The following is a 22,873-nucleotide window of genomic DNA, read 5'->3' as shown; positions in this document are numbered from 1 at the left end:
ACACCAAATTTTTCGGAGGGAATTCGGAAGTGTTTGGAACCTGCAACTTCATGTATTTTCGTGATCGGAATAACGTGTGCTGGTATGTATTTCGTCACAGTATATGTCAAGTTTTCTTCACTAATAAGTGTGAAAGAAAACATCGCAGCATGTGTTTCTCCGAGAACGAGGTACCATGCTGCTGACGATCCTTAATACTTCCGAATCCCGCTAAAGAATTCCGTGTTTATTACTGTCAAGGCTTATTATTTGCCTAATTTGGACCAATCATAAAGTCAAAGCATATCTCAAAATTTGGCTGATTGCATGTCTGGGAATTTCACCCTGAGAGAATACTTTGTACACCCATTGAACATTAACAAAATTTGCATTTTTGGATTGGTCATGCGTGACTTCCTTTACGCTGATAAGGACCACCTTCCACAGTTTCTTGAATTCGAACTAAGTCGTCTTAAAATTTGGATTTTTCGCGATTTTGGACAGCTCTAGCTCTGAAACTATCTACTTTTCTCCACAGGTAGATATGAACTTTTTCTCTTATTTTGATGTAAGGAATAACCTTCTACAGTTTGTCGGTATAGTTCATTACATCTTGTATATACCCCTTCCCTACCATGTACCGTCAAATTTAAATGATAAAAAAAAAATCCTAGCGAACCTCGTCTATGTTGAAAATATAATTGAGACTGATCACGTGGTTCAAGAGATATGAAGTCACAAACAAAGTCATTTTCAATTTTATACATTAGATTGCTAAATTAGAGATGTTGCGAAATTGGGCATAGTTGCCCTATTTTCCGAAACGAGACACCGCTTTTACGATTCAGTCTCAAGAGGAGACAGTGAGCAATCCCACTCGCTATCGCTACTATGTAAAACTTAGTAACCTATCTATTCAAATGATCAGTGAATCTGCTGTAATGCTACGAAATGAATTCATTCTTTTTGAATTACTGTATTTGCTGTAAGCTTGACAGAAGGATACTTCAGTTTAACTCTCTTTTATGCTTCAACTTAACTCAACAAAAGAATACTTCAATTTAACTCTTTTGTAATCTTCAACTTAAATCGACAAAAGAATGCTTCAATTTAACTCTCTAGTAGTTTTCAACATGAATCGACAAAAGGATACTCCAATTTAACTTTCCTGTAGTCTTCAACTTAACTAGATAAAAGAATACTTCAATTTAACTCTCTAGTAATCTTTAATATGACTCGACAAAAGGATACTTGAATTTAACTCGACAAAAAATACTTCAATTTAGCTCCCTAGTAATCTTCAACATGACTTGACAAAAGGATACTTCAATTTAACTCTCTAGTAGTCTTCAACATGACTCGACAAAAGGATACTTCAATTTAACTCTCTTGTAATCTTCAACTTAACACAACAAAAGGATACTTCGATTTAACTCTCTTGTAATCTTCAATTTAACTCGACAAAAGAATACTTCAATTTAGCTCCCTAGTAATCTTCAACATGACTTGACAAAAGGATACTCCAATTTAACTCCCTTGTAATCTTCAGTATGACTCGTCAAAAGCATACTTCAATTTAACTCTCTTGTAATCTTCAATTTAACTCGACAAAAGAATACTTCAATTTAGCTTCCTAGTAATCTTAACATGACTTGACAAAAGGATACTTCAATTTAACTCGACAAAAGAATACTTCAATTTAACTCTCTAGTAGTCTTCAACATGAATCGACAAAAGAATACTCCAATTTAACTCTCTTGTAATCTTCAATATGACTCGTCAAAAGGATACTTCAATTTAACTCTCTAGTAGTCTTCAACATGACTCGACAAAAGGATACTTCAATTTAACTTTCTAGTAATCTTCAATATGACCCGACAAAAGGATACTTCAATTTAACTCGACAAAAGAATACTTCAATTTAGCTTCTTAGTAATCTTAACATGACTTGACAAAAGGATACTTCAATTTAACTCGACAAAAGAATACTTCAATTTAACTCTCTAGTAGTCTTCAACATGAATCGACAAAAGGATATTTCAATTTAACTCTCTTGTAATCTTCAACATGACTCGTCAAAAAGATACTTCAATTTAACTCTCTTTGAAGCTTTAACATCACTCAACAAGAGGACATTTAAATTTAACTCTTTTTAAAGTATTAACATAGCAACTCTGCACTATCATATATATTATTCCGTTTAACCTAAGCTTACTTTCTTTTTTAAATAATGTTTTCATTGTAACATTATTAATTGAACTTCTAGAATGCCATACCTTTTGGCGAAACCGTATAGCGTAAGTAAACTTTATAAAACAGAACTGCGGAAAGTTAGTGTGTGTATAAAAGAGATGAAAAACCCACGAACGAATGAAGAAAAATAAATTCAATTTAAAAAAATGAGGAGACAATTTTAATTCAGAAAACATTTTGTCCCGAACGGGCCAGCTTTAAAAAAAAATGAAGAAAGCAGAAATAACAATATGAGACATACGTCAACATTATTTCATTTGCTAAAGAGCACTTCACTCTACTAAAACATACAGACATTTTTCTATTTTTTTAAAAAAGGTAGATACAAAAAAAATTGTCCTCGTAAACGAAAAATCAAGAGCGAATATTCACAGGGAAAAATTTTCAAAGTATGGGAATGAATGTTTAAAAGAAAAAAAGAAAAACAATACGCTTAGAAATACAGGAACGAACTGTTGTCTCTATATTTACATATAGACACTGTCTATATTGTAGACAAAAGAATAGAAATTATCACAAAACGGAAACCTAGAAAAAGAATAAAATGGACCAGATAGGGTAAACAGAGAAACAAAAATAAAATAAAAATACTTGGTTGACTTTAGAAAGAAACCATTAAATACAAATACTATTAAATTTGAAGTGGTTATTTTATCACTCACAAAAATATCAACACAAAATGAATACCCATAGAAAGGTATATTTGAATGTGAATATTCGTTTGTTTTTAAGTGTCCACATTTCCCTTACAAGAACATATTCACGTTTTATTATTAAGGCTTGCATAGATAGGCACACTTGAATGTGAATATTCATTTGCTTTTATGCGCTCACGATTCCTTATATAAGTACATATAACACTATTAAGGCTTGCATAGATAGATACACTTGAATGCGAATATTCGTTTGCTTTTATGTATTCACGTTTCCCGTACAAGCGTATACAACATTATTAAGGCTTGCGTAGATGGTACACTTGAATGTGAATATTCGTTTGCTTTTATGCGTTCACGATTCCTTATATAAGTACATATAACACGAATAAGGCTTGCGTAGATAGATACACTTGAATATGAATATTCGTTTGCTTTTATGTGTTCACGTTCTCTTTACAAGGACAAATAACACCAAGACTTCCGTACATGGATACACTTGAATATGAATACACATTTGCTTTTATGTGTTCACGTTTCTCTTACAAGCATATACAACACCATTAAGGTTTGCATAGATAGGTACATCTGAATGTGAATATTCGTTTGCTTTTATGTGTTCACGTTTTCCTTAGAAACACATATACCACTAATAAATGTGTGTTCTTAATTACTTTCCCTCCTTCGAATACCTTATTAATTTGCTTTTACTTGAGTTTCTCAATTATTTTCCGTGCATACTTTCCGAATATGGTATTACTTTGCTGTCTGTTGCAATTCCCTGAGAAATCGAGTGGTCAGTTCGCATGTCTTTAATGCATTTATTTGTATATTTGAAGTTGACAAGGTGGACTATATTTCCAGTTCTGAGGCTATGTTGAAAAGTGGGCGTACAATTTAATGTATGATCTAAATTTCCGTGCGCCATCACCGGAAATAAAAACTGGTATCATGTACACGGAAAGTACGATAGTCTTCTACCGGATTACCCTGAAGCTCCAACCTGAGGTGCACGTAATTATTCCGTGTTTGATTCCTATATAAGACAAAAAGAGTTGTTAACAAATAAAGTACTCATCAGCGACGCTAGAATTCTTATAAATAAGACGATGAGTTTTTTGTGTTAATTGAATAAAAGGAAATTCTTTCGGTCACAAGTACTTCTTCATCTTTTAACAAAGTCAAACAAACTAGTAAACTCAAAATTTCTCTCTCGTATAAAGTATGTGATTTTTTTTTTTTTTTTTTTTTAATCTTGGATACAACCTTTTCTTTTGATACACGGCATACAATGTTTGTCTTACGTTTGAATTTTGCAATTGTGACATTTACAGCCGTGTGCACCAACGAAGTTTAAACGAGCGTTCACTCAAACGCGTTCAACATTAAACTTTCAAGTTTAAACGTGGAAACTTGACTTTTGTTGCACCGTTGAAAGTCGAAGTTTAGTACATCTCGTTTAAGTAAACTTCGGTCAGCTTGTAAAATTGACTCTGATTGGTAGTCGTCTTTTGTCTCTAATCTTCGTTTAACAAAGTAACAAATGAAGAAAGCATACCACGTGCCGACTTTCGAGATGATGAATAGAGTTGTGGGTAATCTAATTTAAATAATCGTAATTGTGATGAAAAAAAAATAATGAAAACACGAGCAAAAAAAAAAAATAAAAAAATCCGAACACGACAAATGTATTGTACTTTCATTAGTGAAAAAATACAAAGACATTATTGAATGTAAACAGACTGACTTGGATCAACGAAGTTTAAACCTCCGAATTCGGTCGTTCATGTTAAAACCAAGTTTGTCCACCATTTGATCGAGACTTAAACTTGAACGTTATTGGTGCAAACAGACATTTTCACCGAGTTTAGTTATGACCCTCGTTCAACAGTTGAGCTTCGTTGGTGCACACAGCCATTAGTGCCATCATATTTACTTATATGTAGCACAATACACACTCTCAGGATAACTTCTGTGATTAGGACAAATCAATAGGCATATCATTCATTACATTCTATCTAGCCAATTGGGTTCTATATGATATTTTATTTTTTAAGAGTCTTTATCCCGGCGAAATTAAAATACCGCTAATTTTACAGTAATTATGTGATATCTTCAAATAGATAAAAGATAATTGAAATATGGAACAAGAGCGCCCTAGACAATATTATTTTGCGTGAGATACCGTTATCACAAGTCACTTAGTGGCTTTCCGTTTTCAGCTGTTTAGAAACGCGAAAATAAATGCCGATTTTCAAAAATGGCTCGAAATCGAAAGCAGATAAGTGAGTCGTGATAACGGTTTCTCATGTAAAATAATATTGTCTAGGGCGCTCTTGTTCCACATTTCGATTTTATTTTATCTATTTGAAGATATCACATAATTACTGTAAAATTAGCGGTATTTTAATTTCGCCGGGATGAAGACTCTTAACAGTATAGCGCTCACAAGAATTAAATGAAATAAAATCTTTCAGTTTAACGTCCCACGATTATGTCTATTAGGCTAAGGGAGGCGGATTATTAAGGGAAGTGAATGAATGATAATGGATAATCTGGTGGTATGATAATGTGGGGAAAACGGGAGTACTCTGAGAAAGCCCACGGACACGATGTTGTCCACCACAAACTTACTTGGCCGGGGATCGACCTAGGGTCTCCACGTAACAGAAAGTAAGCACTGAATCTCTGAATTACCGTGCCCTCATATGGCGTGAATAGGTCCGCTGTATTGAATTCTACGTAAAAATATGCACTCAATATCACTTTTGATATATATATATATATATATATATATATATATATATATATATATATATATATATATATATATATATATATATATACTAGCAGCGTTCACCCCGCTTCGCTGCGGTCACCCCGGAACGCAATAAACGTTGTTACTTAGATAATTTTTACTTTTTCGCTTTCAAGTGATATGATAAAAACCATAGAAGATTGCATTAAATGTTAACATTATATCGCCTGTCATTTATGTTAACCCGCCCCGCTTCGCTGCGGTCACCCCGGAACGCAATAAACTTTGTTACTTAGATAATTTTTACTTTTTCGCTTTCAAGTGATATGATAAAAACCATAGAAGATTGCATTAAATGTTAACATTATATCGCCTGTCATTTATGTTAACCCGCCCCGCTTCGCTGCGGTCACCCCGGAACGCAATAAACTTTGTTACTTAGATAATTTTTACTTTTTCGCTTTCAAGTGATTGCAGTAAATGTTAACATTATAGCGCCTGTCATTTATGTTAACCCGCCGAGTGACACGGTCATGCGGGTTGCATATAAATACGTTTATTTTTACCTATGATGAACTAACAAAGGATTTGTGGACACCTGAATGGTCAATTATCTCAAGACACTGGTAATTAAAAATTAAAGTGATATGATAAAAACCATCTAGGGTCCAAATCCTAATAACCCCCCAAAAATAAAAGAAATTGGTTCAGCCGTATTAGCGTGATGAGGGAACAAAGGATTTGTACGTTCTCTTTATATATATATATATATATATATATATATATATATATATATATCATATTCCAAAATTACGATTAACTTTTATGAGAGATTTTGTGTTTAGCAATAGGGCATGCAGCATCTGTGATATTAAATTCTCTACGTAACACCGTATATACTCATAGTTACTTCTTCGAGATTGGATCAAATTTATGGACAATTCGTTCAATAAATTCCATCAAGCAGCTTAGTTTTTCATGAGAACAAAGAAATTAAAGAACAAAGACGGCTTTATTTTTAGTTTCGCCACCGAAAGAAAACATATTATAAGATACTAGCAAAAGTGTCCGTCGTTCTCAGGGGGAAAATATAGTATTCATATGCAAAATCTTGGAAAATAAAAAAAAAAAAATGCATGGAATATATAGTGATGACGAGTAACGCTTTCGGTATTGTCCCTAGCGATTCTCGGGTCCGCTGACATGCTCGATTTTCCTATGACAAGAGTAATGTCTATACAAAACCATTAAAAGTAAAGATTAGGATTATGATTTCTGGGCTTTCTGCGTCTATGACCATTTAGCCCGTAACGTATAAGGGATGACGCCCCTCGACAATCACACTATCCGAGGAAAGGGAAGGAACAAAGGATTGGGAAAAGAAGGAAGCGACCTATATGTTAGGTACTATCCCGGCATTTGCCTAGTTTGAATGAGGAAAACCTAATTCAGGAATGTTAGCATGTATACGTAATATGTAATGACGACCAGGCTCCCCCCATGCGGTATGCAATCTGGACCATACCTAAAAAACGTGTGGTGCCTATCTTACAGGCCTTATCATACACTGTACATATACGTAATTTATTCAAAATTTTACCCCTTTCCAATGTCCCTTCCGAGTCGAAAATTAACATATGGCTTCGTACGCGGTTAGATATGATGAAGAAATATCTGATACCTCTTGACAACTCCTTTCTTTCTTCGAAAATCTAATGGAAGATATACACAATATTTGTCTATATTAGTGCGTATAGAACATGAGGATATCTTGTACATTTAAAATTAAGAGGATCTCTAATGAAAAGACGTACACATATACTGCAATACGCCAACCGATCTAACAAATAAACCTCATATTGAATCCTCAGCGTGACTCCAGAGGGCAAAGGTTATGCGGTTGTTTGCCTTTCGGTTCCTCTTAAGACCTATATTCCTAGCGGACCACAATCCGAAAGCTTTAAGCCCCTCCTCGCCTCTTCCCCGTGCTTCTGTCCTTCCACACCACAACAAACACTGCGGTCATGCCCTAAGCAACAGCTTCAATCCATTTGGTTCTATATACGATGCGAACACAGACGGAGAGAACGTTTAAGGGTTTAGATAGACCAAATCCCATCAGACAGCAGCTGCTTCCACTGGACAAACAAACTACAAATGTGTACAGTAGAAATAGCTATATACTGAAAGCTTTCTATGCGTTTTACTTTATTCTATCTGAGGTGAAAATAATAAGCCATATAATAATACTATTACTAGCAGTGGTAATAGACTTCCAAACTATGCTATGCGCAAGTATAGGAAGTCTTCTAGAATAACTGTGTCCGTCGATCTGTCTATTGATAGCTGTCACGCCTGTCCCTTTATTGAAACCGGAATTGCCGGAAGTGACATATCTTTTATTGTTGATTTGTAGTTTAAGTTTAACGTCCCGTTTTAGTGTCGATGCTGCATTAGACGTGAATTCATATTTTAAGGTGGAATCCGAACCACAATAATGCGTTCAATGTTCTGGAAACGGGAATCGAACGCCGTACCACCTGCACCAAAGGAGCCTACGTTAGCCGTTAGATCATCTTCAAGGGCGCTACATTTTTCGGTTTTAATATTATATCCACACATCTCCATAATATCTCATATTATATCATCACTTTTCCATAATAGCTCATATTATATCCACACATCTCCACAAAATCTCATATTATATCTACACTTTCCTATAATATTTCATTATATCCCCACATCCTAATATCTCATATTATATCCTCACTTCCCCATAATATGTCATATTATATTCCCGCTTAGTTACTACTACTACTACTACTACTACTACTACTACTACTACTACTACTACTACTACTACTACTAATAATAATAATAATAATAATAATAATAATAATAATAATAATAATAAACCAATTTTTTGCATGTTTTAAACATACGCAAAACTTTCCAACTAGAAAGATACAAAATGAAAATCGCAAAAGGTACCACATTCTGTACTTCTAGTTTTCTTACAAGGATAAGGGCGGACCTGAGACCAATTCTTGGAAGACGTTGATTGCATATCAAAAACATTTTTCGCCCAGGAGCGCACCTACAAAAGGGGTCCATTGAGTCTTGATTTTAACGCCTCCTCCAAAAAAGGTTCGTAACTAATAATTTACTTGTGTTTTGTCTACATCAAGGGCATACTCACGGGAAGTCCACTCGGTCCTGATCTCTTCAATCTTTTGAATTTGAATTCACCCCCAACAAAATTTTCTGACAATAAAGTTGCTACTGAATAAACCATATATATATATATATATATATATATATATATATATTGTTTATTTAGTAGCATACCGTATGTCATTCAGTAGCATTCTTATATGCCGTATTTTACGGACAATAAGACACCTTAATTTTAAAGCAATTTAAAAAAATACCGTAACAGTTTTACTATTTTTATTATTAGATTGCAAATCCAGACTTAAAAAGAAAATCTTAGTTTATAAAACCTAACTGACCTTTAAAATCCCCTGAAAATCGTCATCTAAACTTTCGTTGTAAGTGGGTTGGCGCTGGCATCGGTTCTCGATCGTGACGTCATGGGTTGTCGACTGACAGATCGAGTAGTTAGTTCCGTCGTTTCATGTTAGAGGCGCTACGGTTCGTTTTTTTTTTCCCAGTTTTTCACAGTGTTTACGGTTTGTGGTTCTGGGTTTTTGATGGCGGGGGGCGGGAGGGAGACAGTGTTAGCAAGCTTGTGAATTCCCGCAACTCATGTTCGTCACATCGGTGGACTGTTGCTGTCACTTGAATCCAATGTTGCCAGAGTAGATATGAGGCACTATGGCTGAAATTTGATCCCTCCCGTTCTTAGAATTCGGTATCATTTCCTGGAATTGGGAGGCAAGTTTCGACAAGCCTTTAGTTGCTATGGTCATAGCCTTTTACGGCTACCAGAGAAGTGCGTGGGAAAATTTTGGTTTATCTGAACGTGTATGAGAACAGTTTGTTGTTATGGTGATAGTCTTGGATGGCTTTATCGTCTTGGGTGGTCATACTCTTGGAGGGATCATAGTCCTATCAGTTATCATGATCGAAGCTTCATGATTGATTGATTGATTTTTGCTTTTCGTTATGTATTGAATAGCTAGATGCTCTTGGCCTTCATAGTCTTGGATGCTCATACTGTTGGCCGGGTCAGAATCCTATCAGTTATCATGATCGAAGCTTCCCAATGGATTGATTGATTGATTTTTCGTTATGAATTTGAATCCCAAACCCCCTCCACTCTGTCCTGCGAAGAACGTAAGGGAACGTTGTTACTATGCTCATACTCTTGGACGGCGAAGCTTCCCAATTGATTGATTGATTGATTTTTGCTTTTCGTTATGTATTGAATAGCTAAATGCTCTTGGACGGATGAGAGTTCTATTAGTTATCATGGTCGAAGCTTTCCAATTGATTGATTGATTGATTTTTGTCTTTTCGTTATGGATTTGAACCTCCCAAACCCCTCCACACTACTCCCTCCTGCGAAGAACGCAAGCGAACGTTGTTACTATGCTCATACTCTTGGACGTCTATCACGTTCGAAGCTTTTCAATTGATTGAATATCAAGTTCGAAGCTTCCCAATTGATTGATTGATTTTCGTCTTTTCGTTATGTATTGAATAGCTATTTTGTATAGCGAAGAGCATACTTAATGTCTTAAAATATTCAATGCTTTCTCATCGAGAATCGAACCTGTAGCGAAGAGCATACTTAATGTCTTAAAATATTCAATGCTTTCTCATCGAGAATCGAACCTGTACACTAAACGCAAGACCAGTGCTTCACGATTTAGAGTTGAATTAATTCTTGCATGAAAAAAAAAAAAAAAAGAATTTCATGTATTGGTTTTAGCGTAGCATATGATATGTACATTGTTCGAAGCTCTTCATTTCGAAGCACTATAATGCTTTCAAGTGTTCAATGCTCCCTTTCTCTCTCTTTTTATCATCGAGAATCGAACCCGGACCAAAGTGGTATTAAAACATAAATAACAACCATAAAAATAAAATTTAAAAAATACAGCATCACATTATTATTATTATTATTTTGGGAGTGAAAGTGAAGCAGACAACTAATCTTGATTGTAGCTTCGCTAACTTATGAAATAAAGACTTTACACAAAATTCTACTTTGGTAGGGAGCTGGGATCGAATTTGGTACTTCATGATTTTAAAGTTGAACTAGTCCTTGCATGAAAAAAAAGAATTTCACTTCGTTTTCACGACAGAAAGGAACGAAATAGAAATATTTAATGCTCTTTCACTAAGAATCGAACCAGAACCCTAATATATGCTTTTATTTTGAAAGTCCTCTCATCGGAATCGAAGGCGAGACCAGTACTTCACGGAAAGGAACGAAATAGAAATATTTTATGCTCTTTCACTAAGAATCAAATCAGAACCCTAAATATGCTTTTATTTTGAAAGTTCTCTCATTGGAATCGAACGCGAGACTTCACGATCTAGAATTGAATTAATCCTCGCACGGAGTAATCCACCGTGAGGTGAACACTCTTTCACTGAATGTCAGTGCCTCAAGTTGAACTAGTCCTTGCATGAAAAAAAAGAATTTCACTTCGTTTCACGACAGAAAGGAACGAAATAGAAATATTTAATGCTCTTTCACTTCTACTTTGGTAGGGAGCTGGGATCGAATTTGGTACTTCATGATTTTAAAGTTGAACTAGTCCTTGCATGAAAAAAAAGAATTTCACTTCGTTTTCACGACAGAAAGGAACGAAATATTTAATTTATTGTCTTGAAATATTTAATGCTCTTTCACTAAGAATCGAACTAGAGTAAAATAATATATTTGTCTTTATTTTTTAGTCTTTGTCTTTAAAAAAAGAATAAAGTTATAAAGTGTATTTATTCATAGTTGTTTCGTGTGTGATAAAGAAACCAGATTCTACAAACAGACACAGACAGTCATACATATATATATATATATATATATATATATATATATATATATATATATATATATACAGCAGCGTCAAAGAAATTTGTTTTCCCAGTATCTTTTTTTTTCTTTGTCTGTTGCTTCGTATTCAAGAGAAGAGAAGATTAGCTTATCGAAAAGCAAAACACAAACCTACCTACCGCTTTATTAATCAAGCGATGATAAGAAAACGTTGCATTGAAGTGACAAAATGCCAGTGAACACCGGCTGACGTTTGTCTGTTTGTCTGTAGCATATGCTAGGAAGATGAATAGACCAATGAGTCATTGTGTCCCCCTAAATTTAGGAAAGGGAGCCGCCATAAGACTGGTAATTAGGATATATGTATATCACTAGTAACGGAACTTCTTGGTTTATTTTTAATAATAATAATAATAATAATAATAATAATAATAATAATAATAATAATAATAATAATAATAATAATAATAATAATAATAATAATAATAATAACTTCCAATTTTAAGTTTCATGGATATATTGACTAGACTGAAGAAGACGGTGATGATGAGAAATGAATGAAATGATAGAATAAAGAAAGTGGGAGGAAACGAAAGTACACCGAAAAAAAACCACGCACGTGTTGTTTGTCCAACACAGAAAGTTCACTTGACGGAGGGAGCTGGGGGTTTGAAACCAGTGAGCCACCCTGCCCTCTGGAACGAAAAAATGAAATGAAATCTTTGAGTTTAACGTCCCACGATTATGCCGGTTAGGCTGAGTGTACTATACTAATAGACGGCGATGGGACAAGTGAAAAGTGAGTTTTACGTCCTGCGGTTACGTCTACTAGGCTAATGAAGGAGAGGTGATAATGAAAAAATGAATGAAATGATGTAATGAAGAAAGTGGAAGGAAACTGGTGAACTCCGAAGGGAAATCCACGCATATGATGTTTGTCCACCACAAAGTTCATAGGGCACGAACTGGGATCGAATCAGGGATCCAAGCACTTGAGGTGAACGCTCTACCACTGAGCCACCGTGCCCTCTGGAACGTAAAAATGAAATGATAAGGACGGTTTTCCGGGGACAGTCAATAGCATCTTTTCGTTAAGTTGTAAAGGAAGCAGGGAATTTGTGGTCGCTAAAATTAATGACAAGTATATAGAAAAAAGACATGTGATTTGAACACGGGACCTCATGCACCAGAGGTGAACACTCTACCACTGAGGCACTGAAGTTAATTTCATAATTTTCTAATGTTAATAAGAGTGAAATCTAACGTTAAATACACATACACAAGTCAACGAACTGAGAGAGAGTTTCTGTATCTGCAATGTCTACTTGCAAAGAGCAGAAAAATAAGATAATAGAACATGTTTTGTATTTCAATGTTGTTCTTCAGCTGTCGCGTCAACATTATCTTAGGTCATGGTTTCAGACAACACGAAGCGAAGATATGTATGTGTGTGTGTGTGTGTGTGTGTGTGTGTGTGTGTGTGTGTGTGTGTTTTAGGTAATATTAAAACAGTGTTTGAGATCTAAAACTTGACAAAACTAGTGTTGCTTATACATCTCGGATGTCGTTACTCATGTACACATGATGTTGATTGATTTTTGAGTTTAACGTTCCGTTCAGCAGCGAGACTATATGCACCACAAAGTTCACACGGCAAGAGTTAGGATCGAACCAGGAACCCCAATCACAGAAGGTGAACGCTTTACCACTGATCCACAGCACCCCACGATTTCAACATGGGGCACAAATCTTCAAGTTAAAACAATTGTCTATTCTCAAATAAGAGAACATTTCTCCATTTCTTTAAGTTGATCTAGGAAGTTGAACTTTGTACAGTTTTCTCCATATTATAGTCTAAGCTGTGTGTGATATTACTTTAAAAGGACGAAAGTAGTTAAAATATTCCCTATTATTAACATCAATTTATTCTAAAATGCTCAGAATCCCGTCATAGAATTCGTATACTAGCAAGGTACACAGGCGTGCATCAAGAATTCTTTTTGTTGGGAGAGATCCAAGCTTTGGGCGACGAGGCTCAAACACTACAAACCTCTGTGTAGTATTGAACGCGTATTATTCTGCACTCGAAAAGACAATAAGTACTATCTAAGTGTATATCTTTCTCTCTGTTTATCTGTATGATGAGCATAATCGTGGTACGTTAAACTGAAATATTTTCTTACGTTTCGAACGTAAGAAATATGTGAAAGTTTGTGTGTGTGTGGTTCAGTGATAAAGCAACGACGTATTCTTTCAGATGAATACTTAGTATAGTAGAGCATTGTTCCGCAACCCCCAGTGCATGCGGTCCCTAGTTCGATCTCCGATCAAGTAAGCTTATAATTTTTTATTACTAATTGCCGCCCAGTGTGGTCGACTTCCGAACATAGTGTCCGTGAGTTTTCATGGTCTACTTATATATTTTTATTTTACTAAGTATTCATTCATTCATTCATTTGTCTTAATCATTCGTCTTCCTCAACATAATGAGCATAATTTATTACTAATTGTCGTGCACTGTAGCAAAGTGCATGCAGTCCCTAGTTTCATCTCCGAACATCATGTCCGTGAGTTTTCATGATCTACTCATACATTCTCATTCTACTAAGTTATAGCAAATTCCGAATTCATTATCTTTCTTTTTTTTAAAAGTAATTAACTGAAGGTGTGATGATTGACAAAATGAGGCACGGATCGCCATTAAGTTCCAACAGGATGCATACCAAGAAGCTTCAGCATTTGAAAAACGAAGTACTGATTTTAAATCCTTTACCACTGAACCACCATACTCCTCAAACCTAAAATGTAATAGGTTTGTACATCATGTAAAGACCCTCGGAGAAATAAAGATACGCCCCCACAAATATACCCTTTCTCGGTAAAAGGACATATGATTAAGACGAAAAAATAATAGTTGATAGAATGACAATGTAAATAAACGTTATATCACAGAGTTATCATGCATCCTGAAATTCATTGAATTTATGAGTAGAAGAACAATACACATTTATGAGTAGAAGAACAATACACGTACTAGAAAGAAAAAGATTCATGTTCTTCTAACCTGACATAATTGCTTTAGAAAAATAACAAACATAAAAATAAAAAATACAGGAATGAACAAAGTAGAAGTAAACAGGTGAACTAATGCTCACAGTTTTTGTTTATCACAATTACCTATTAACATGAACTCGGATAGAGGTAGGAACAGATTGCAAAGATGTGATCTGCACAAGAGTAACATTGTATATTTGTTTGGAAATTTTACACTTTAATAAAAGTAAAAGTACTTCACGATTTAGAGTTGAATTAATCCTTGCATAAAAAAAAGAATTTCACATATATGGCACTTCGTATTGATTTTAGCGTAGCATATGATATACATTGTTCGAAGCTCTTCATTTCGAAGCAATATAATGCTTTCAAGTGTTTAATGCTCCCTCTATCTCTCTCTCTCCATCATCGAGAATCGAACATTTGAAAAAATGAAGTACTGGTTGTAAATCCTCTATCAGTGAGACACCACACTCCTCAAACCTAAAATGTAATAGGTTTGTACATTATGTAAAGACCCTGAACAAATAAAGATACGTTCCACAAATATGACCTTTCTCGGTAAGAGGTATCAGCGTATAGAATTAAATGGGATGAAAGCATGAATTTCACAACAAATTTTATCTACAGGGAATTTAAATTCCTTTTCTTTTTATTTTAATATATGTATATATACACAAATATTTACAATTTTCTTTCATTTTTCTTCATTTTGGCTTTTTATGGTAGTCCAAATATCACTTCACCTTTAACCATTTCTTTTCTTTTATCATTTCACTTTGGTTTCGCATACACTTACCCTCTAAGTCTCATTTTACCCCCAAAATCGTTTTATCTACACTTTCTCTTTCTTTTTTTCCTTTTGATAAAGTTCTAATAGCATCACATTGACACAATCATCGTATGTGTGCCATCTTCTTTTTATCAATTTATTGTTTGGACAGACACTAGAAATATAGTACATCTTTTTGTTTCCTCTTCTTCTGATTTTATCTTCACAATACCCTACAATGGTCATTGCAACACTACGGGGGATTGGCATCATCTTTTCTGGAAATAAAGAAATACAAATTTTTATTATCAGAAAATATAAATTAATCTTCAAAAAGTACACTTATCTTATAGCAACATACTATACTTATAAAATTATTTCTTCCCGTAATGAGAAAGAACAAGAACGAGAAATAACAAGTATTCTTGACATTCTTTCATTGTATGTACATTTTCTTATACTCTGTTCAAAATAAGAAACGAATTGACATTTAGACAAAAACTGTTACTCTGTTGCCTCATAATGAGTATATCACTGAATTGTCCTCTTAAAATTATTTTCCATTATAGAGGGTAAAGTTGTAGAGGATGCCTTAGTGGCCTACTCATGATTGTGACAACAGAATAACAGTTTTCTCTAAATGTCAATTCGTTTCTTAATTTGAGCATAGTATAGTATAAAAACAACACCTATTCATTAGTTTTCTTTTCTCTTAAACAAATACCACACGATAACAGTAAATATCACATCTTCATGCAATTTAATTATTAATTCGAAACTCTAGTTTAGTTCTTGAAATACTACAATAATTATGACTCACATAGCACCGATGTTGAACAAAACGTTAAACTATATTTACTTAGCACGAAAAATCAAAATTAACTTTTTTACTTCCATCCTTCCTTCTTTCTTATTTTTAAAAAAGAAATTCGTACAGTTAATACTATAAACTATCATTTTTTACCAACGATATTCCTATACTAACTAATAGTTTTCTCTTTTTTTAAAGCAAATACTATAAACTATCATTTTTTACCAACGATATTCCTATACTAACTAATAGTTTTCTCTTTTTTAAAAGCAAACAACCGTACCGGTGAATATTGCAACTGTATACATTTGACTTATACTTGGAACATCTGAGTTCAATTCCTGATAGTAGCTTATATCATTTCAATACCCCGTTTGAATCTTATAAATATAGGTTTACATCTCATACATCTTTGGTATTGAATGTTATTAATATCTTTAACGAACCGCAGTAACCTATTCGTGCAGTTTGAATCTCTAATGATTGTATCTTGCAAGAAAAAAAGGTTTTACGAATAATGTATTCTAATGAACAAAACACCGTATCTATAGGTTTTTCTTTATCTTAACTTAAAAATAAAAAGAAGCAAATGTTTCACCTAAAAGAAATAAGTAATTATTAATATTATCATACATATTTTAAAAGACGAAAAGCAGATATGGATCTTTTTTTTTATCTGAAAGAAAGATAAAACTTACCTATTCGTAAAAGAGAGAGAGTTGCGTCACTGCTCTTTGATCAGTGTTTCGTCTTCGATCAGATTTGACCATAGAAAATGTTGCTTCAGGTAGTTTTCAGCGTCTCTTAAAGACGTATCCTCTTTTTTAAAGTGTACTGTAAAGAAACAAGAATAATCAGTTACTTTACGCGGTGAACATGAACTTGTTTCCTGGAAGAAAAACAAGTAACTATAATTGCAACACTAACAATCTTCATATTTTAAGAAGATATAAAAATCCTAAATAAAACAATACCTATCATTAATTGTCTTTTCTCTTAAGCAAATACCATTTGATACCAGTAAAGATCGCAATTTCAGTCAATATGCAATCTAATTATTCATTCAATAACTCCAGTTTACTTCTTGAAATACTACAATAATTTATGACTCACATAGCTTCGGTGTTGATCAAAACGTTAAACTATATTTTCTTAGCACGAAAAGTCAAAGTTAACTTTTCTTTCCTTCCTTCTTTCTTATTTTTTAGAAAAGAAATTCGTACAGTTAATACTATATATTTTTTACCAATGGTATTTTTTATCAATATTCCTATACTAACCAATAGTTTTCTCTTCTTTAAAGCAAATAACCGTTCCATTGAATATTGCATCTGTATGCATTTGACTTATTCTTGTAACACACGAATTCAATTCCCGGTGGTAACTTATATAATTTCAATACTTCGTTTTGAATTTTGTAAAAAAAAAAGAAGCAAATGTTTTACCTAAAAGAAATAAGTAATTATTAATATTATCATACATATTCTAAAAGACGAAAAGCAGTTATGGATCTTTTTTTTATCCGAAAGAAAGCTATAAAACTTATTTATTTGTAAAAGAGAGATAGAGAGAGAGAGAGAGAGAGATGATCTTTGATCAGTGTTTCGTCTTCGTACCTGTTTGATCGTAGAAAATCTTGATTCAGTGTCTCTTGAAGACGTATCCTCTTTTAAAGTGTACTGTAAAGAAACAAGAATGAATCGTTAATTTACGTGGTGAACATGAATTGTTCCTTGAAAGAAAACAAGTATTTTATTTTAAATAAAAAGTAATTATTTATCTGTTATTGAAAACAGATATTTAAAACTTACCTATTGCTAAAAGATAGATGCGTCACATTCCTTTGAGCAGTTCATATTCTAACAGGTTTAAACGCAAGATAATCCTGTTTTCATTTCTTCTTCATATATATATATATATATATATATATATATATATATATATATACGCATAATGTTGAGTAAAATACTATATATAGTTGCATATACATGGAAAGGTAAGGGAAATGACTAAGTGCTACCTTTGAAGTACAGTGAAATAATGAAAAGCAAATGAAAAGATAAAAGAGGAAAGCACAAAAGGGTTTTGAAAGTAATTATTTTTAAAAGTACAGAAATCACCTTGCATTTCCTCAGGGTGATAATATTGGCTTCTTGAGGAGTTTTGTAGAGTGCAGCAGCGCTCCTCACCCGCTGCTGAAAATTAATTACTTTCAAAACGAAAGTTTAACATTAAAAATGAATGACACCATTAAAAGATTGAAATCTATTGTACACGCTCATCATCATCATTGTTAAACATCGCAAGTTTACTTTTTTAATGAATGAACTACATACGTGTAAAGATAAATATTAAAAGTGAGAAGTGTTAATGTGATGATCTCACATCAAGTGACGTAATGCTGAACAACAAAAGATAGCATATATGTATAGAAAGAAACACTGACCTATCCTATATACAGAAGGAGTAGCAATGTAATATTCTGTGATATAATACATGATGCATTCTTACATAGCTCTGTACATGTTGACATTAGGTCCGCAATTTGAATTACACTATTAAAGATGTGCCTACACTTATATCCGGCTAATCGTTTCTGTAGCTATATCTGACTACCAAACTTTGAAAAATTGCACAAATCTGAATTTTTTTTCAGACGAACCTTTAATGCGAAAAAAAAGTTGCATCACATAATGGTCAACAAGATTTGATAAGTGATGACACTACGGATAAAAAATATCTATATCCTCCTAACTCTAACATTTCCTTAAGGTCAATGCTAGCAGGGTAATGTAAATCAAAAACCATTGCTGATAACGGGGTTGCGTGTACAAATTTCTAATTTCGATATCGTTTTTTCTAAATATAATGGTACATACTCTTTAAAGGAACATAAGATACCATAATTCCATTGGTAATACTTAGATTGTGTAAACAAAGTAGCTGGAATTCCATCCGTTTGTAGTTTAGAAAAATGAACTGAATAGTTATGTACGAAGAACTTCATTTCAAATTCTATTTTAAAACAAACAAGAAAAACGTAATTCAAATGATAATACGTATAAGAATTTAAATAATCACTATCTATAGCAATTAGATACCACTTTAGAGTTGATTAAATTCCCCATTCATTATCAATTCTTTGAAAAACTTAGTGTAGAAGGCCTAGGTTTGATTATATAAGACATAAATCTACAAATCAACGTGGAATTCGTACTACATTATCTATCATCGATAGTCGAAAAGCACTGAAATAATAATCAAAATCACTACTATTAAACTATATAAATACTATACTTATAAAATGATTTCTTCCCGTAATGTTAAAGAGCAAGAAATAAAGCCCTACATATACTAGCAGTAATAGTAACTAAATAACTAGCTACCGAATATATAATACAATGCTAATCACTATATTTGGGTAAATATTACATTTAAAATTCATTCTATTCTACAATAATCAGAATATCTCGATGCTATACGAAACATGAATCTACAGATTAACTTGGAATCCAAACATTCATTATCAATTTCTTTGAAAAACTTAGTCTAGAAGGACTAGGTTTGATTATATAAGACGTAAATCTACAGCCTAACGTGGAATTCAATCTACATTAACTATCATCAAGAGTCGAACTCAGGTTTCCCATAATATAGACACGCACATCCACGAAAAACAATGAAATAATTAATTCCAATACTAATACTATCTACGTTACGAAAATATCACTTAAATAAGCACTGAAATAATAATCAAAAATCACTACTATTAAACTATATAAATACTATACTTATAAAATGAATTCTTTCCGTAATTTTAAAGAGCAAGAAATAAAGTCCTACATATACTAACAGTAATAGTAATTAAATAACTAGCTATGGAATATATAATACAATGCTTAATTAAATAACTAGCTATGGAATATATAATACAATGCTAAACACTATAATCAGATCAATATTACATTTAAAATTCATTCTATTCTACAAGAATCAGAATATCTCGAGGCTATACGAAACATGAATCTACAGATTAAATTGGAATCAATCAAGAGTCGAACTCAAGTTTCCTACACAGAAAATACGTGCTCTAAGTGATTTGACGCGAATATGTATTGTTTTCAGCAAGTAGTGTCAAAGAACAAGAAAATAAATTCCTACATATAATAACGTAATAGTAAACTAAATAATAAACCTGTATAACTCAATGCTAAACACTATATCCAAGGAAATATTATATTAAATTGCATTCTATTCTAAAAGAATCAGAATATCTCCGACGATATATCAGACAAAAATCTGAGCCATATAATCTTTCTGTACAAACGAAAAAGAAAGAATTCTATAATTGACAAATTTTCTTTTTCGCATTACTAATTTCAATATCGTTTTTTCTGAATATAATGTTACACACTCTTTAAAGTAGCATAAGACTCCATAAATCCCTTGGTAATACTTAGATTTTGTAAACAAAGTAGCTGGAATTCCATCCGTTTGTAGTTTAGGAAAATGAACTGAACAGTTATGTACGAGGAACTTCATTTCAAATTCTATTTTAAGACAAACAAGAAAAACGTAATTCAAATGATAATACGTATAAGAATTTAAATAATCACTATTTTTAGCAATTAAGTATCACATTAGAGGTAAATAAATTCCCCATTCATTATCAATTCTTTGAAAAACTTAGTCTAGAAGGATTAGATTTGATTTGATTATATAAGACGTAAATCTACAGCCTAACGTGGAATTCGATCTACATTAACTATCATCAAGAGTCGAACTCAGGTTTCCCATAATATAGACACGCACATCCACGAAAAACAATGAAATAATTAATTCCAATACTAATACTATCTACGTTACGAAAATATCGCTTAAATAAGCACTGAAATAATAATCAAAAATCACTACTATTAAACTATATAAATACTATACTTATAAAATGAATTCTTTCCGTAATTTTAAAGAGCAAGAAATAAAGCCCTACATATACTAACAGTAATAGTAATTAAATAACTAGCTATGGAATATATAATACAATGCTTAATTAAATAACTAGCTATGGAATATATAATACAATGCTAAACACTATAATCAGGTCAATATTACATTTAAAATTCATTCTATTCTACAAGAATCAGAATATCTCGAGGCTATACGAAACATGAATCTACAGGTTAAATTGGAATCAATCAAGAGTCGAACTCAAGTTTCCTACACAGAAAATACGTGCTCTAAGTGATTTGACGCGAATATGTATTGTTTTCAGCAAGTAGTGTCAAAGAACAAGAAAATAAATTCCTACATATAATAACGTAAAAGTAAACTAAATAATAAACCTGAATAACTCAATGCTAAACACTATATCCATGGAAATATTATATTAAATTGCATTCTATTCTAAAAGAATCAGAATATCTCCGATGATATATGAGACAAAAATCTAAGTCATATAATCTTTCTGTACAAACGAAAAAGAAAGTATTCTATAGTTGACAAATTTTCTTTTTCGCATTAACTTGGGAACAAATGAATTAATCTGTTTTTCTTGTCACGTTATCTTTGGAATAGTCATAATTTGATAGCTTCTCAAATTGGTACTGTAATAGGAAAAGAAATTTTCTCAACTGAAGAATACTTTTTCTTAGCTGTCCGTACGTTAAGTGATTACCCGTGAAGATGTATTGCTTTTAAGACAAACAAGAAAAGGTAATTCAGATGACAAATTACATTAGCCATGTGTTACGTTTTTTGAACAAATCTGCGAAAGCGGATAGGTCTATCAGTGTAGTATTCTGTGATATAATGCATGATGCATTCTTACACATTTCTTCACATGTTGACAATAGGTCCGCAATTTGAATTACACTATTAAAGATGCACCTACACTTATATCTGGCTAATCGTTCCTGTAGCTGTATCTGATTACCCACACCTTGATAAATTGCACAAATCTGAAATTTTTCAGATGAACCTTTAATGCGAAAAAAAGTTGCATCACGTAATGGCCAGCAAGTTTTGATAAGTGATGACACTACGGATAAAAAATATCTATGTCCTCCTAACTCTAGCATTTCCTGAAAGTCAATGCTAGCAGGGGTAATATAAATCAAAAACCATCGCTGATAACGGGATTGCGTGTACAAATTTCTTATTTCAATATCTTTCTTTTCTGAATATGATGGTACATACTCTTTAAAGGAACATAAGACACCATAATTCCCTTGGTAATACTTAGATTGTGTAAACAAAGTAGCTGGAGTTCCATCAGCCTGAAGTATAGGAAAATGAACTGAATGGTTATGTAATAGGGACTCCATTTCAAATTATATTTTAAAGACAGACAAGAAAAGTTAATTCAAATGAGGAATTACAACGTGAAATGCTAATACGTATATTAATTCAAATAATCACTATCTATAGAAATTAGGTAGCACCTTAGAGATGATTAAAAGAGAAAGAAAGAGAGAATAGCAACTATGTTTTATCTTACTAAAACGTAGAGTTTCAGTATGCTGACAATCTCTTCTAATACACAGATGAGCACAACACAATTCGTAAAGGTCTACTTCACACACTTCACTCTGTTCAATGGTTTTATTCTACATTCGTATGACGTCAA

General features: G+C 32.9%; 1 protein-coding gene and 1 long non-coding RNA gene across 2 annotated transcripts in view; both read right to left on the bottom strand.

The window, feature by feature from the left end:
- LOC145684280 (disks large 1 tumor suppressor protein-like) overlaps window positions 1–22,873 on the bottom strand; it is a gene marked incomplete in the record, with an annotated part of 1,496,324 nt that overhangs the window by 1,214,245 nt on the left and 259,206 nt on the right.
- Window positions 15,165–21,036, bottom strand: LOC145684278 (uncharacterized). The gene is made up of 3 exons (XR_014131269.1): window positions 17,865–21,036; window positions 16,947–17,082; window positions 15,165–15,715 (listed from the first exon to the last, which is right to left on the bottom strand). It is a non-coding gene; the product is annotated as an uncharacterized LOC145684278 (long non-coding RNA).

The sequence above is a fragment of the Thermobia domestica genome, chromosome 4 (genome assembly GCF_964235325.1).
Source record: "Thermobia domestica chromosome 4, izTheDome1.hap1.1, whole genome shotgun sequence".
NCBI classification, from domain to species: domain Eukaryota; kingdom Metazoa; phylum Arthropoda; class Insecta; order Zygentoma; family Lepismatidae; genus Thermobia; species Thermobia domestica.
This window is presented reverse-complemented; position numbering and strand designations above follow the sequence as displayed.